We start from the raw sequence: 12,709 nt of genomic DNA on the forward strand, positions 1-12,709 counted from the left end.
TCCTAAACTCTAAATTTCACAGGGTGCAAAAAGTTGACAACAGGGAAAATTTCTGCCTCGCTAATGGCTAAAAATATACAGTTTTTTCGATTTTTAAACTTCTGTAACTTTTTCGCCAAATTTTTATTCTCCACATCATTCTTTCAAAGCAATAATAACAGGAAGGCTACATTATTATAGGCAATTTTCAGATTTTTAAAAAAATCCATATTTTGCGAACGAAAAAAAACTAGATCCATATATATATATTATATTATATAATATATATATATATATATATATATATATATAATATATATACATACATACAAGGGTTGGACAAATAATGGAAACACCTAGCATCATAATTTTGAAATATCTATAAAACCGTCAAAAGCTTGTTTATTTTTTAAAATGTTTTTTGATTTATTAATAGTGTTGCTTAATATGTTTTGCTAAAATTACTGTTTCATTTCAGATATGATCAGAGAAAGGTAATTAAAATTCATTAAAATGACAGATCTATTGAACTTTCAAAGAGGTCAAATTGTTGGTGCTCGTATGGTAGGCGCTAGCGCAAAGAAGACAGCTGAAATGTTTGGTGTATTAAGATGTATCGTCTCGAAAGTAATGACATCCTTTGAGAAGGAGAAAAAAAAACTCTCGTCAAAGCAAATTCCGGAAGAAAACCAAAACTTTCAGATAGGGACTGTCAAACTTATGCAAATTGTTAGAAAGGATCACAAAAGTATACCTTTCAAAATTACTGCAGAGTTTAATGACCACCTCGAGAATCCAGTTTCCACAAAAATCGTTCGTCGGGAGCTGCCCAAAGTCGGATTTCACGGGAGAGCTGCAATCAGAAAACCATTTCTTTCAAAAGCAAGCGTTGCAAAGCGTTTAGAATGGAGTGAAAAACCTACAGAATTAGTCCCTAGAATGTTATTTTCTCGGACAAGTCATCGTTTACCTTATTTCCGACTACCGGCCGAGTATAAGTGTGGAGACAGCTAAAAGAGGCATTTGACCCAGATTGCCTTCTTCCAACTGTTAAATATGGAGGAGGATCTGTGATGATCTGGGGTGCTGTGTCTTAGAAATCCACCGGCCCTATGGTTTCCCTTCATGGTAGATTTAATAGTCAAGACTATTTAAGCATTTTATCTGATCAAATTCATCTTATGGTTGCGGAACTGTTTCAGAAGGGAAACGCAATCTTTCAGGATCATAGTGCACTAATTCCCACAGCTAAAATTGTTACTGAATGGCACGAGGAATATTATAGTGAAGTTGAACATCTTATCTGGCCACCACAGTTCCCATATCTTAATATTATTGAAAAATTATGGTGCATTTTAGAAAAACAAGTAAGTAGTCGATATCATCTAGTATCAAGGTTACAAGAACTGGAAACTCTTTTAGCTGAAGAATGGACAAAAATTCCTTTGGAAACAATACAAAATTTGTACGAGTTCATACCTGATAGAATTCAAGGTGTAATTACTGCCAAAGGCGGTCCAACCCCATATTAAAATAAATTTGTTTAAAATTTGAAGGTGTTTCCATTATTTTGTCCAACTCCTGTATATATATATATATATATATATATATATATATATATATATATTCTCTTTTACTCTTTTACTTGTTTCAGTCATTTGACTGCGGCCATGCTGGAGCACCGCCTTTAGTCGAGAAAAATCAACCCCAGGACTTATTCTTTGTAAGCCTAGTACTTATTCTATCGGTCTCTTTAGCCGAACCGCTAAGTTACGGTGGTCAAGCGATGTTGGGGGGAAAAACACAGACACCCAAACATATACGCACATATACATATATATACATATATACGACGGGCTTCTTTCAGTTTCTGTCTACCAAATCCACTCACAATGCTTTGGTTGCCCCGAGGCTATAGTAGAAGACACTTGCCCAAGGTGCCCAGCAGTGGGACTGAACCCAGAACCATGTGGTTGGTAGGCAAGCTACTTACCACACAGCCACTCCTGCGCCTATATATATATGTATATATATATATGTATATATATATATATATACTATTAAAAAGGATGAAGCCTTTTTCTCTACAGAAAAAAAACTCCATCAGGAATTGTGGCAGTATATTAAAAGAACCTTTACAGTTAAAAATTATAAATATCTTATAAGCAAGGGCCAAAGAAGATTATTCTAAAGCCAATATACTGATATTCCACATTTAATCTACTTGCTACAGAAAGTTGAACTGAAATTCTGGCAACTAAACCTTTGGAACATTTAAATTTCGTTATCTCAATATTGAATCAATTTCGGAATTAACAACATAAGGATTCGTTCGTCTTCAGTTGAGCTTACGAGAGAATATAAGTAAGATACTCACATGCGCCTCTGTCAACAGCCGAAGCGAATAACACAAGTACATCTAAGTAACCCAATTATATCCAAAAATAAAAGTTCTTAGGTCAGTCTCAGGACAACATGTTAATTCCGAAACTGATTCAATATTGAGATAACGAAATTTAAATGTTCCAAAGGTTTTTAGTTGCCCGAATTTCAGTTCAACTTTCCGTAGCAAGTAGATTAAATGTGGAATATCAGTATATTGGCTTTAGAATAAACTTCTTTAGCCCTTGCTTATAAGATATATATATATATACATGTATAAAGAGAGAGAGTGGGAGAGAGATGGGAAGAAAGAGAAAGCGAGAGAGATATTAAAATAAAATAGAAAACAAAAATATTTGACATCGCTCAAGAGAAAATTTAACTTAGATACAGAATACTCAATATAACATTTGTTTCTTTTTTTTTAGTGATGCCAAATATTTTGCTTCTTCATTTTTTATTTTAATCTATATCCACCCGCTCAAAGAGACAACACTTAGCCGCCTTCGACAGGCAGTCTCAACATTACATTGTTCGGCTGTAGTTCAAGCCGGCGTTTTAGTGATAAACCAAACTGACCGCCTATAGTACATACCTACTGCATTACGTCATATGACGAAAACTCCTTGTAAATATGTATACTCTCTTTACTCTTTTACATGTTTCAGTCATTTGACTGCGGTCATACTAGAGCACCGCCTTTAGAGGAGCAAATCGACCCCAGGATTTATTCTTTGTAAGCCTAGTACTTATTCTATCGGTCTTTTTCCCCGAGCCATTAAGTTACGGGGACGTAAACACACCAGCATCTGTTGTCCAGCGATGTTTGGAGACAAACACAGATACACAAACACACACACACACACATATATACATATATACGACGCGCTTCTTTCAGTTTCCGTCTACCAAATCCACTCACAATGCTTTGGTCGACCCGGGGATATAGTAGAAGATACTTGCCCAAGGTACCACGCAGTGGGGCTGAACTCGGAACCATGTGGTTGGTAAGCAGGTAAGCAAGCTACTTACCACACAGCCACTCCTGCGCCTATATGTATATATATATATATATATATATATATATATATATATATATATATATATATATATATAATATATATATATATATATATATGGCGTGTAAATTAGTCCCTGCATAGACACACACACGCACGCATATTCACACACCTAAGTTACGTAACAGAAAACTAGTTTTAAACATCTAAAAGAACACAGATGGTGTTAATTACACGCCATATTTATTTCTTGACGTATCAAAACTTTTACCCTCACTTCTGCGACTTGGCTCAGTTTTACAGAGATCATGTCGGTTTATGAAATTAACGAAAAGTGGACTGTACAGTTTTGGAGTATTTCATTAATTGGTTTAACAAGGTCTAAGACCACTTTACTGAGTTATATACACACAGGCACTCACACACGTAAGCGCACACACAGAAAAATGTATATATATATATATAATATTATATATATATATATATATATATATATATATATATCTATATATATATATATATATATATATATATAGGGAGAATTCACACAAAAAAACAAAGACGAAGACAGGTTGTGTAGACAACAACGGGAAGTGATAATGTCTTTAACGTTTCGAGCCTACGCTCTTCCACAGAAAGGAACACAGGAAGAAACAAAGAGAGAAAATAAAGAATATATATATATATATATACAAACATACATATATGCATGTCTGTATATAATACGTATATTTATTTATACACAAGTCCCTTCAAACACTAGCGAGACAGCTAGATGTCACCAGCTTTCTTGTCCAACAACGCTGTCCGAGAAAATCTCCTCTTTAGTGTATCTGGTATCGCTGGAATGCCGATCTCATTTCTACACCATGTGACTCGCCTTGACCAATGGCAGCTTAGTTTCCGTTAGCCAGCTTGGACTTCTTGCATCATCTCCATTCAGTTAACTGATCTCGACGAGGTAGGTTTCTGTAAGAAGCTTACGAAACTTTAAGTCACATAGGGTCAAATCAAGAAGTTTTAGATGATAATATATACTTGTAGATAGATTAAGAGTTAGCTACATTGATATATAGATGGAAGGATGGATAAATGGATCGATACTTTGGTACTTAGGTATACAGATAGATAAGTAGGTAGGCTGGTAGATAGGAAGGTAGATAATTAGATTGATTTCTAAATAGATAGATCGATCGATATATAGCTAGAAAAAAATATGGTAGAGTAAAATGATTGACAGTTAGAAAAAAGACATACATTTATTTTTTAATCAAAAGGCAATCAAGTTCGACAGATAGATGTCGAAAGACCACTACGCCAAAAATATAACTCTATAAAGAAAATAAATAAATAAATAAATAATAAGGCGATTAAAAAAATAAAGCCAAAAATATATAATAGAGGAGAAAAAGATAAAGAAAGAAGAGCTTTCAAGAGAAGTAGGAAAGGGTTGAATAAATAAGTAGGAATGAAATTGGGTAGGATGCAGGGGTGGGTGGGATAGTGAAAAGAAATGGGAGAGAGACGGAGGTAGTAGAAGGGTAGAAGTGTCAGGGAGGTCTGAGTAGGAGAGAAAGTGGGAGTGAATTTGTGCAGGAGTAAATGAGAATGATGGGGTGAAATGAAAGATGAGGTGAGGTGGAGGTTAAGATGTGGAAGAAAGGTGAATGAAGAACATTTGGTGGGGACAGGGGCAAGTAAGTGTTGTGGAAGAGAAAGGATGGAGGGACATGGAGGGAAGGGCAGAGACAGTAGGGAAAAAAGTGACGGCGTGTAAGGGAGAGTAGAAGACTGGAAGTGAGAATGGACTAATAGAAGGGAGATGAAGTGGGCGGAAGAAGTTAAAGGAAAAGTAGGCTGGAGGGAAGGGAAGTGTGAGGAAGGGGGTAAAGGTGAAAGAGAGAGAGAGAGAGAGAGAGTAAAAGGGAAAGTGTATGAAGGAGGAACACTAGATTGTTATAAATTATCTTTGTACAAAAGGTGATAGCGATCATTGCTTAATTAATAATCCTTCCTACTACAGGTACAAGGCGTAAGATTTAGGGGCAGGGGACTTTTGAATTACATCAACCCTACTGCTCAACTAGTACTTATTTTACGTAAAGACGGACGAAATGCCACTTAGCATTTTGCCCAGCGTGCTAAAGATTTTGCCACCTCGCTGCCTTATAAACTAAAAATATTGATTTCAAATTTTCGTACAAAGCCGGTAATTTTAGGGGAGGGAAAAAGTCGATTATATCGACCCCAGTCCTCAACTGGTACTTATTTTATCGATCCCGAAAGGGTGAAGTGCAAAGTCGACCTTGGAGAAACTTGAATTCAGAAAGTAAAAACGGACGAAATGCCGCAAAGCATTTTGCCTGGCGTGCTAAGTTTTCTCAGCTCCACTGCCTGATTCCAAAGTTTGGCACAACGTCAGCAAGTTCGGAATGGGGGTGGGGTTTAGGCGATACCAGTGTTCAGCTGATGCTTATTTTATCGACCTCGAAAGGATGAAAGGCAAAGTCGAACTCGACGGATTTTTAACTCAGAACTAGAAGACGGACAGCTCGCCAGCTCGCCACCTAAATAAACCACAAATATTAAACAATAAAAAGCAAATGGTAAAAATAAACAATGTGAATGATAAAGAATATAAAACAGAAGAACTAAAAATAAATAAGAAGCAAACAATTAATAAACAGGATATTAACGGAACCCGGCAACACTTTCCTTCTCCAAGCGACTCAAACCGGTCGGACTTTTGGTTGAGAATTGTTAGTAACGTATCTTAGTATGAAACACTTGTGGTACATGCTGGAAGGTTCTGTGTTTTCTTTCTACACTTATCACAAACCTCTAACATACGCTCTGCGTTCCAAGCCTGACCGTCACTCGCCGAGGGAAATTCGGCACCTTGAATTCATATTCCAATACACCACATATGTTCGGCACATTAAGAGCTCATATAATTCTGCTGTTGACGCACTTTCTCGCATCCATATCGCCGCAGTACTTATTATTGCTTTTATAAATCTCCCAGAGTTAGCTGCTGACTCGGAAAACGATAAAGAACTTCTCAAACTTCGAAATTTCTTTCTCTTTCAAACTTCCCTCTTCTGGTGCAGCATTTCTACGGGTCACGAACGTATCTACGTTCCAAAGAAGCACAGACATTTTTTTTTTTGCTGTTCTGCACAATCTATCTCGTCCTGGAGCAAATTTCACCCCGAAGATGATCGCCGCCCAATTTGCATAAGCTTTTATGAACAAAGATGTCAGGGAATGGGCCAAGAGTTGCATCTCTTGACAGAAGGCGAAAGGTCATCACCATATTAAATCACATCTGGGAACTTTCACAACACACGATGCAGTTTCAACAGATGCAGAATGGCATCCTCGTCTGTGTGTCCATGTTCACTGGCGTAAATTAGTGTGCTGAACTGTGTTCTTTTATGAAAAATCTATTTCAGCCTTTCTACAAACAGAAATCAATAAAATATGTATCAGAATGAAATAAGGGCTATGGTGCCCCGAAAGCGGTGCCCCAGGATGGCTGCAGTCCACTGAAGAATAAAGAAGAATGAAATCATTGCAACATTCAGTTCATCTTTCATAAAAATATTGTACTTTCTTCTTAATATGGCCAAGTGGATTGCAACTGTATGGATAAGATTACGACAGCAGAACGTTTGATTCGATTTCGATTCACGGTTGTACACTCTTTTCCCTTTGTTGTGGCTTCTAATATTTTGGGTGTAGTAACGAACATCACATCATCCACTTTTCCTTTACACTTGTTGTTAGAAAATCTGAGAGAAACCGGTGGTCACTTCTGTCCACATTATGAGCTGTATAAATTGCACCAGCAAAAGAAACTGGTGATGTGGTTTCAACTCCCATTTAATGCTGTTTCATTCTCACCACCGTCGTTTCCTATTATCACTTAATATCTTCTCCTCTATAAATGCCATTTTTGATTGTTATCATATCATGCCCTCTTCTCGAAAATATCATAGCCTTCTCCGTCAAATGTAATCTGTTTTCAAAAATGATAGAGCGCCGCATTGAATTCATCAACATGCTTACTTTAATCCCTTTATATTTCCCGTTTAAATCCTACGATGCCTCCCATCCTTCCGGGATCGATAAGGAGCGGTAATATGGCGGGAAATAGATCCAGTAAACTGTGTTTATCCTCTACAGAATTGAAAACACATGATGACATGATATTAATAATAACAATAGTTGTAGTAGTAGAAGTAGTAGTGGTAGCAGCAGCAATAGCAGTAGTAGTAGTAGTAGTAATTGGCCTTCTGCCGAGTGCCAGTATATTAATATTCATTAGTGTCGGTTGATGGGGTCTGATGTTATGAATGGATATTATCCATCTTATGTGGAAATATATTAAGTAACTAGCCAAGCGTAACATTGGGGGCTGATAAATAAAAGGGGCCAACACTGTAATACCAGTTTTGTTTTTTTTGTTTTGAGGTGAGGTGGGGACCACAGTAGTCCGCCCTTTTGTTTATTGATTGTAAACAGTCACTAATAAATAGTGTGACGAAAGAGGGATGGGGGCGTTGCAGAGTAAATACAGTGAATAGGGATATAGAGGTCTCATTGTGGATGTTGCTGCTGCTTTATTGATATTGTTGTTGCTGCTATTGTTGTTCATGTTGGTGTTGTTCTGGCTTTTGTTATTGATGTTGCTGCTCTTACCGCTAATATCATCGTTGTTGCCGCCACTGCTGCCGCCACCGTGGTTACTGCTACTGCTGCTGTTGTTGTTGTTGTTGTTCGTCTTGCTGCAGATATTGTTGTCCATGTTGTTGGCATTGCTCCTGCTGCTGCTGCTGCTGCTGCTGGCGGTGATATCACTCTTACTGTTGTTGTTGCTATTAATGTTGCTGTAGTTACTGATTCTGTTGTCATTGGTGTTGTCATTGCTATGGGTACTGTTGTTGCTGTTGCTGCTGTTTCTGTTGAGCGAAGCGGTCTTCGCCCCCAGAGCTCGCAAGATGGGAGAAGTCCGAAACGTGGTCCTTTGCTATTCATAAGACCCGCAGAAGAGAAAGCAGGTCAACCCCACGACACCGAGAGCATCGACGGATGGATGAATGCGCATCCAGACTCAGCGGTTGCGTTGGAAATCGGGGACAAGAAACAAGAAGAAAGAGTGAGAGAAAGTTGGGGCGAAAGAGTACAACAGGGGTCACCACCATCCCCTGCCGGAGCCTCGTTGAGCTTTAGGTGTTTTCGCTCAATAAACACACACAACGCCCGGTCTGGGAATCGAAACCGCGATCCTCCGACCGCGAGTCCGCTGCCCTAACCATTGGGCCATTGCGCCTCCACTGTTGTTGGCTTTGCTGATACTGCTGTCTAGCCCTAGGTGATCTGTAAATGAATAAGCAAACATATAAGGAAATGTGCTCTAGCCGTGACCATCCCATCTCTATTTCATGAGATGTGGTGGACTGGCGTCAGCCACAATATGACGAGATTTGTTGCAATAATGAACAAGCATTTGTGGTCGTAGTGATGTCATTGGTATGGTTGTGTTGGTGCTGTTTAGCCACATGGCAGGCTTTATCAAGCAGGCATACGATCAGCGGCGTTCCAACTTTAGCCACTCCATCCATATTTACACATAATGTATTCATTCATTCTGAATGTCCTTCCTTGCACTAAGACAGTAGAGCGTGATTTGACGGCGATTTGGTGCTATTTCCAACACACTGAGCAATCAAGCAAAGGCTTCCTCGTGTTCAATGTGTTGGTAGGGGTATGGAGGCCGTTGTTGCTTCAATAATCTCTGATTGAGCAGACTTATGATCAAATACGATCTAGCCTTGACCAATTCTCCTTTATTCCTTTTAGGCATAGTGAATCTATGACTAGATTTTCCAGTGTGTTCTCTTTCTGTTAAGACTGTAAGGTATGTTGTGGGGACGATTAGGTTGCTACGTCTAGCAGGTGACGTGAGCATGTAGATATAACAGCCAAATCACTTGTTGACTCGAGGCTGTGATGTATGATTTAGGTGTTTGTCGTAGTAGTAGTAGTAGTAGTAGTAGTAGTAGTAGTAGTAGTATAGTAGTAGTAGTAGTTCTCTCATGATATGCTGACAAAATGAAAATTGAATGCTAGAATTTGTTGGTCGATGGGAGATCAGTGTCTATACACGCATATATGAACACCACACACTCACATACACATACACGAAAACACACATATTCATAGTAGAGGAGTTTAAGTATGTGGTACGAGGCAGAGGGTTGAATTGGGTGCCAAAATTGCAGCGGCGGGTACAGCAGTGCTCCATCCCTAGCGTCCGATCCTCAGAAGAGGAGACGTTGGTAAAAGAAAAAAAAAGAAGCCAAACTTGCTTTTGTCAACTCTACGAATACAAGAGGCTGAAATTGGGATCCTCCAAAGGATCTCTGGAGGAATATTATTCGACAGGATGCATAACTCGGAGATCGGAATATCTCACCAGGTCGAGCCGTTACTTCTCTGTATTGAGAGGTCACATCTCTGGCACTACGGACATGTAGTTAGCATACCGCTGGAAAGATTCGCAAGACAGATTCTTCAAGTCGAGTCAACCGACAGGAGATATCAATTTGGCCCACAAATAAAATGGGTTGGGTACTATCCATAGTCTCAGTTGGCAAAGCTTGGAAATCTAGCCAGAAAGTTTTATGATGCTTGCTTCTGATAGGATTCCCGGGTGGAAGTACTGAGGACTCTGCTCCCATCACCTTCCCAGGCAACAAAAATTGATAGCACACACACGCACAGACACACAGGCACACACACACACACACACACACACACACACACACATACACACACACACACACCACACACACACACACACACACAAACACACACACACACACACAAACATAATAATACATACAAAGGATCAAAGGCCCTTCCCGTGCCTTAAGCTTATAAGACTGGTTTCCTGAATTCTTTGGCGTATATATTTTTCTCTTGGACGGAAAACCTGTCCGTCGCAGGATTACTCATTTTTGCCAGCTGAGTGGACTGTAGCAACATGAATTGTTTTATTCAAGAATACAACAGACCGCTTGCTCTGAGAATTGAAATGAAAATCTTACAATCATGAATGCAACACTCTAACCACTAAGATACGCGTCTCCACACACACACACACACCACACACACACACACACACACACAACACACACACACACACACACACACACACACACACACAATAATACACTATATACTCCAGTCTGAAAAGTAGCTTTAAATGACCCAGAATTGTATTTAATGGAGACCTCGTCTGATGGCGACTATTTTGTAATTTATGGATATGTCCAAGGAAAGTTGATAGGTCCTAGTTTTGCCAATATTGTAGACGATCAGCTTCTTTTCCTGTTTAGTCCCTCTCCGTGTAACAGGGTGTGAATGTTAGGCAACACTGCATGATTGAGGAATTCGTTGTCCTGTAGCATTCAGCGCACTCAGAGCAACTGGTATTAAAGCTTGTGCCGGCTTTAACAGCCTTTCCTCGCGAAAAGAAAATACAATTAAAGGGCTATAAAAATGCGCAGAAGAGAGGAAAAGAAGAATTCTTCGGGGAAGAAAGTCTATTTCCTTGTAAAATGAGAACATAAATGAGAACATAGGCGCAGGAGTGGCTGTGTGGTAAGTAGCTTGCTAACCAACCACATGGTTCAGGGTTCAGTCCCACTGCGTGGCATCTTGGGCAAGTGTCTTCTGCTATAGCCCCGGGCCGACCAATGCCTTGTGAGTGGATTTGGTAGACGGAAACTGAAAGAAGCCTGTCGTATATATGTATATATATATATGTGTATGTTTGTGTGTCTGTTTTTGTCCCCCTAGCATTGCTTGACAATCGATGCTGGTGTGTTTATGTCCCTGTTACTTAGCAGTTCGGCAAAAGAGACCGATAGAATAAGTACTGGGCTTACAAAGAATAAGTCCTGGGGTCGAGTTGCTCGACTAAAGGCGGTGCTCCAGCATGGCCGCAGTCAAAATAACCGAAACAAGTAAAAGAGTAAAAGAGTAAAAGAGAGTAAAGAGAGTATATCTTTAACAGGAGGAACCAATTTCCTCCCCGATTGAAAAGCAGGTTACAGCCGTTTGCAAGGAAAACGAGGAACTGAAAGACATTAATAAAATCTGCTTAGAATCCTAGGATATTTTCATACGCAAAGATAGAATAATAAACTAGCAGTAAACTATTTCTGCTCGTAATGATATTTTCCACAAAAAGTATAATGCCTAAGACTTGAGGGGAGGGGGATAATCGATTACATCGACTCTAGTGCTTAACTGGGATATATTTTATCGACTCCGAAAGGATCAAAGGTAATGTCGAACACGGTGACATTTGAACTCAGAACGTAAAGAGCCAGAATAAACACCGCTAAGGGTTTTGTCCGACGGGCTGATGATTCTACCTACTCACTGCACTAATGACATTACTAAATTTCAGTGATAATTGCTCAACAGGGCGTAACGCACGTGCTAACTTACTGGGTGACAAGCAGAATTCCTATATGATGATTCCGAGCGTGTTTACGATGTCTTCCCTGACAAATATCCAAGAAACGTGGCTTGTCCACGCTGACCCAGGAACTTTTCATGGACCTCCCAAGTCTAATTAGCAATGATCAGGAAGTGAAGAAGAGTGGAACAGAAGCATAATCGAAGCCGGGGTGTACTGTGCCCTGATCAACGTAAATGGACATTTCATTAATTATAATAGAACTTGATTTAATTGTTCTGGAATAACTTTCAAAATTATTCTGTGAACTTATTTGCATGCATTTAAAAATTAATTTGATAAAAAAAATTATTATGACTTTCGTTTTTATCCAACCTCTTTGCCTCGCCCTACATATGTTTAGTAAAGAAAGATTAATTAATGGCACTTATGTTACTATATGTGTCTGTTTTATATATATATATCGATGGGTGAATGAATTATCCTGTTTACCGTCAACATGGAAAATTCGATGAAGCGATACCAGGGTAGCAAATTCACGTCAGAAACACGGTTGAAGCGACCTATCCAAAGGTAGAAACTCCGGGTTCATGTGCAGAAATTTGTGTGTTATATATGAATAAATAATTAAATGGAGTTGAACGAAGATGTTAATAAAATTCCTTTACTTTCGACATATGTTTCGAAGACAACATGGTTTTATTCCAAAGGAATAAACGGTGTAAGATGCAATCTTCTCATCAGGAAAGAAAGGGAGTCTCTCTCTCTCTATATATATATATATATAAAACGTCAAAAATAACTATCGTTTCTTTCAAAAAAGACAAAGAGC

This window comes from Octopus sinensis, linkage group LG8 (assembly GCF_006345805.1).
Source record: "Octopus sinensis linkage group LG8, ASM634580v1, whole genome shotgun sequence".
Lineage (NCBI taxonomy): Eukaryota > Metazoa > Mollusca > Cephalopoda > Octopoda > Octopodidae > Octopus > Octopus sinensis.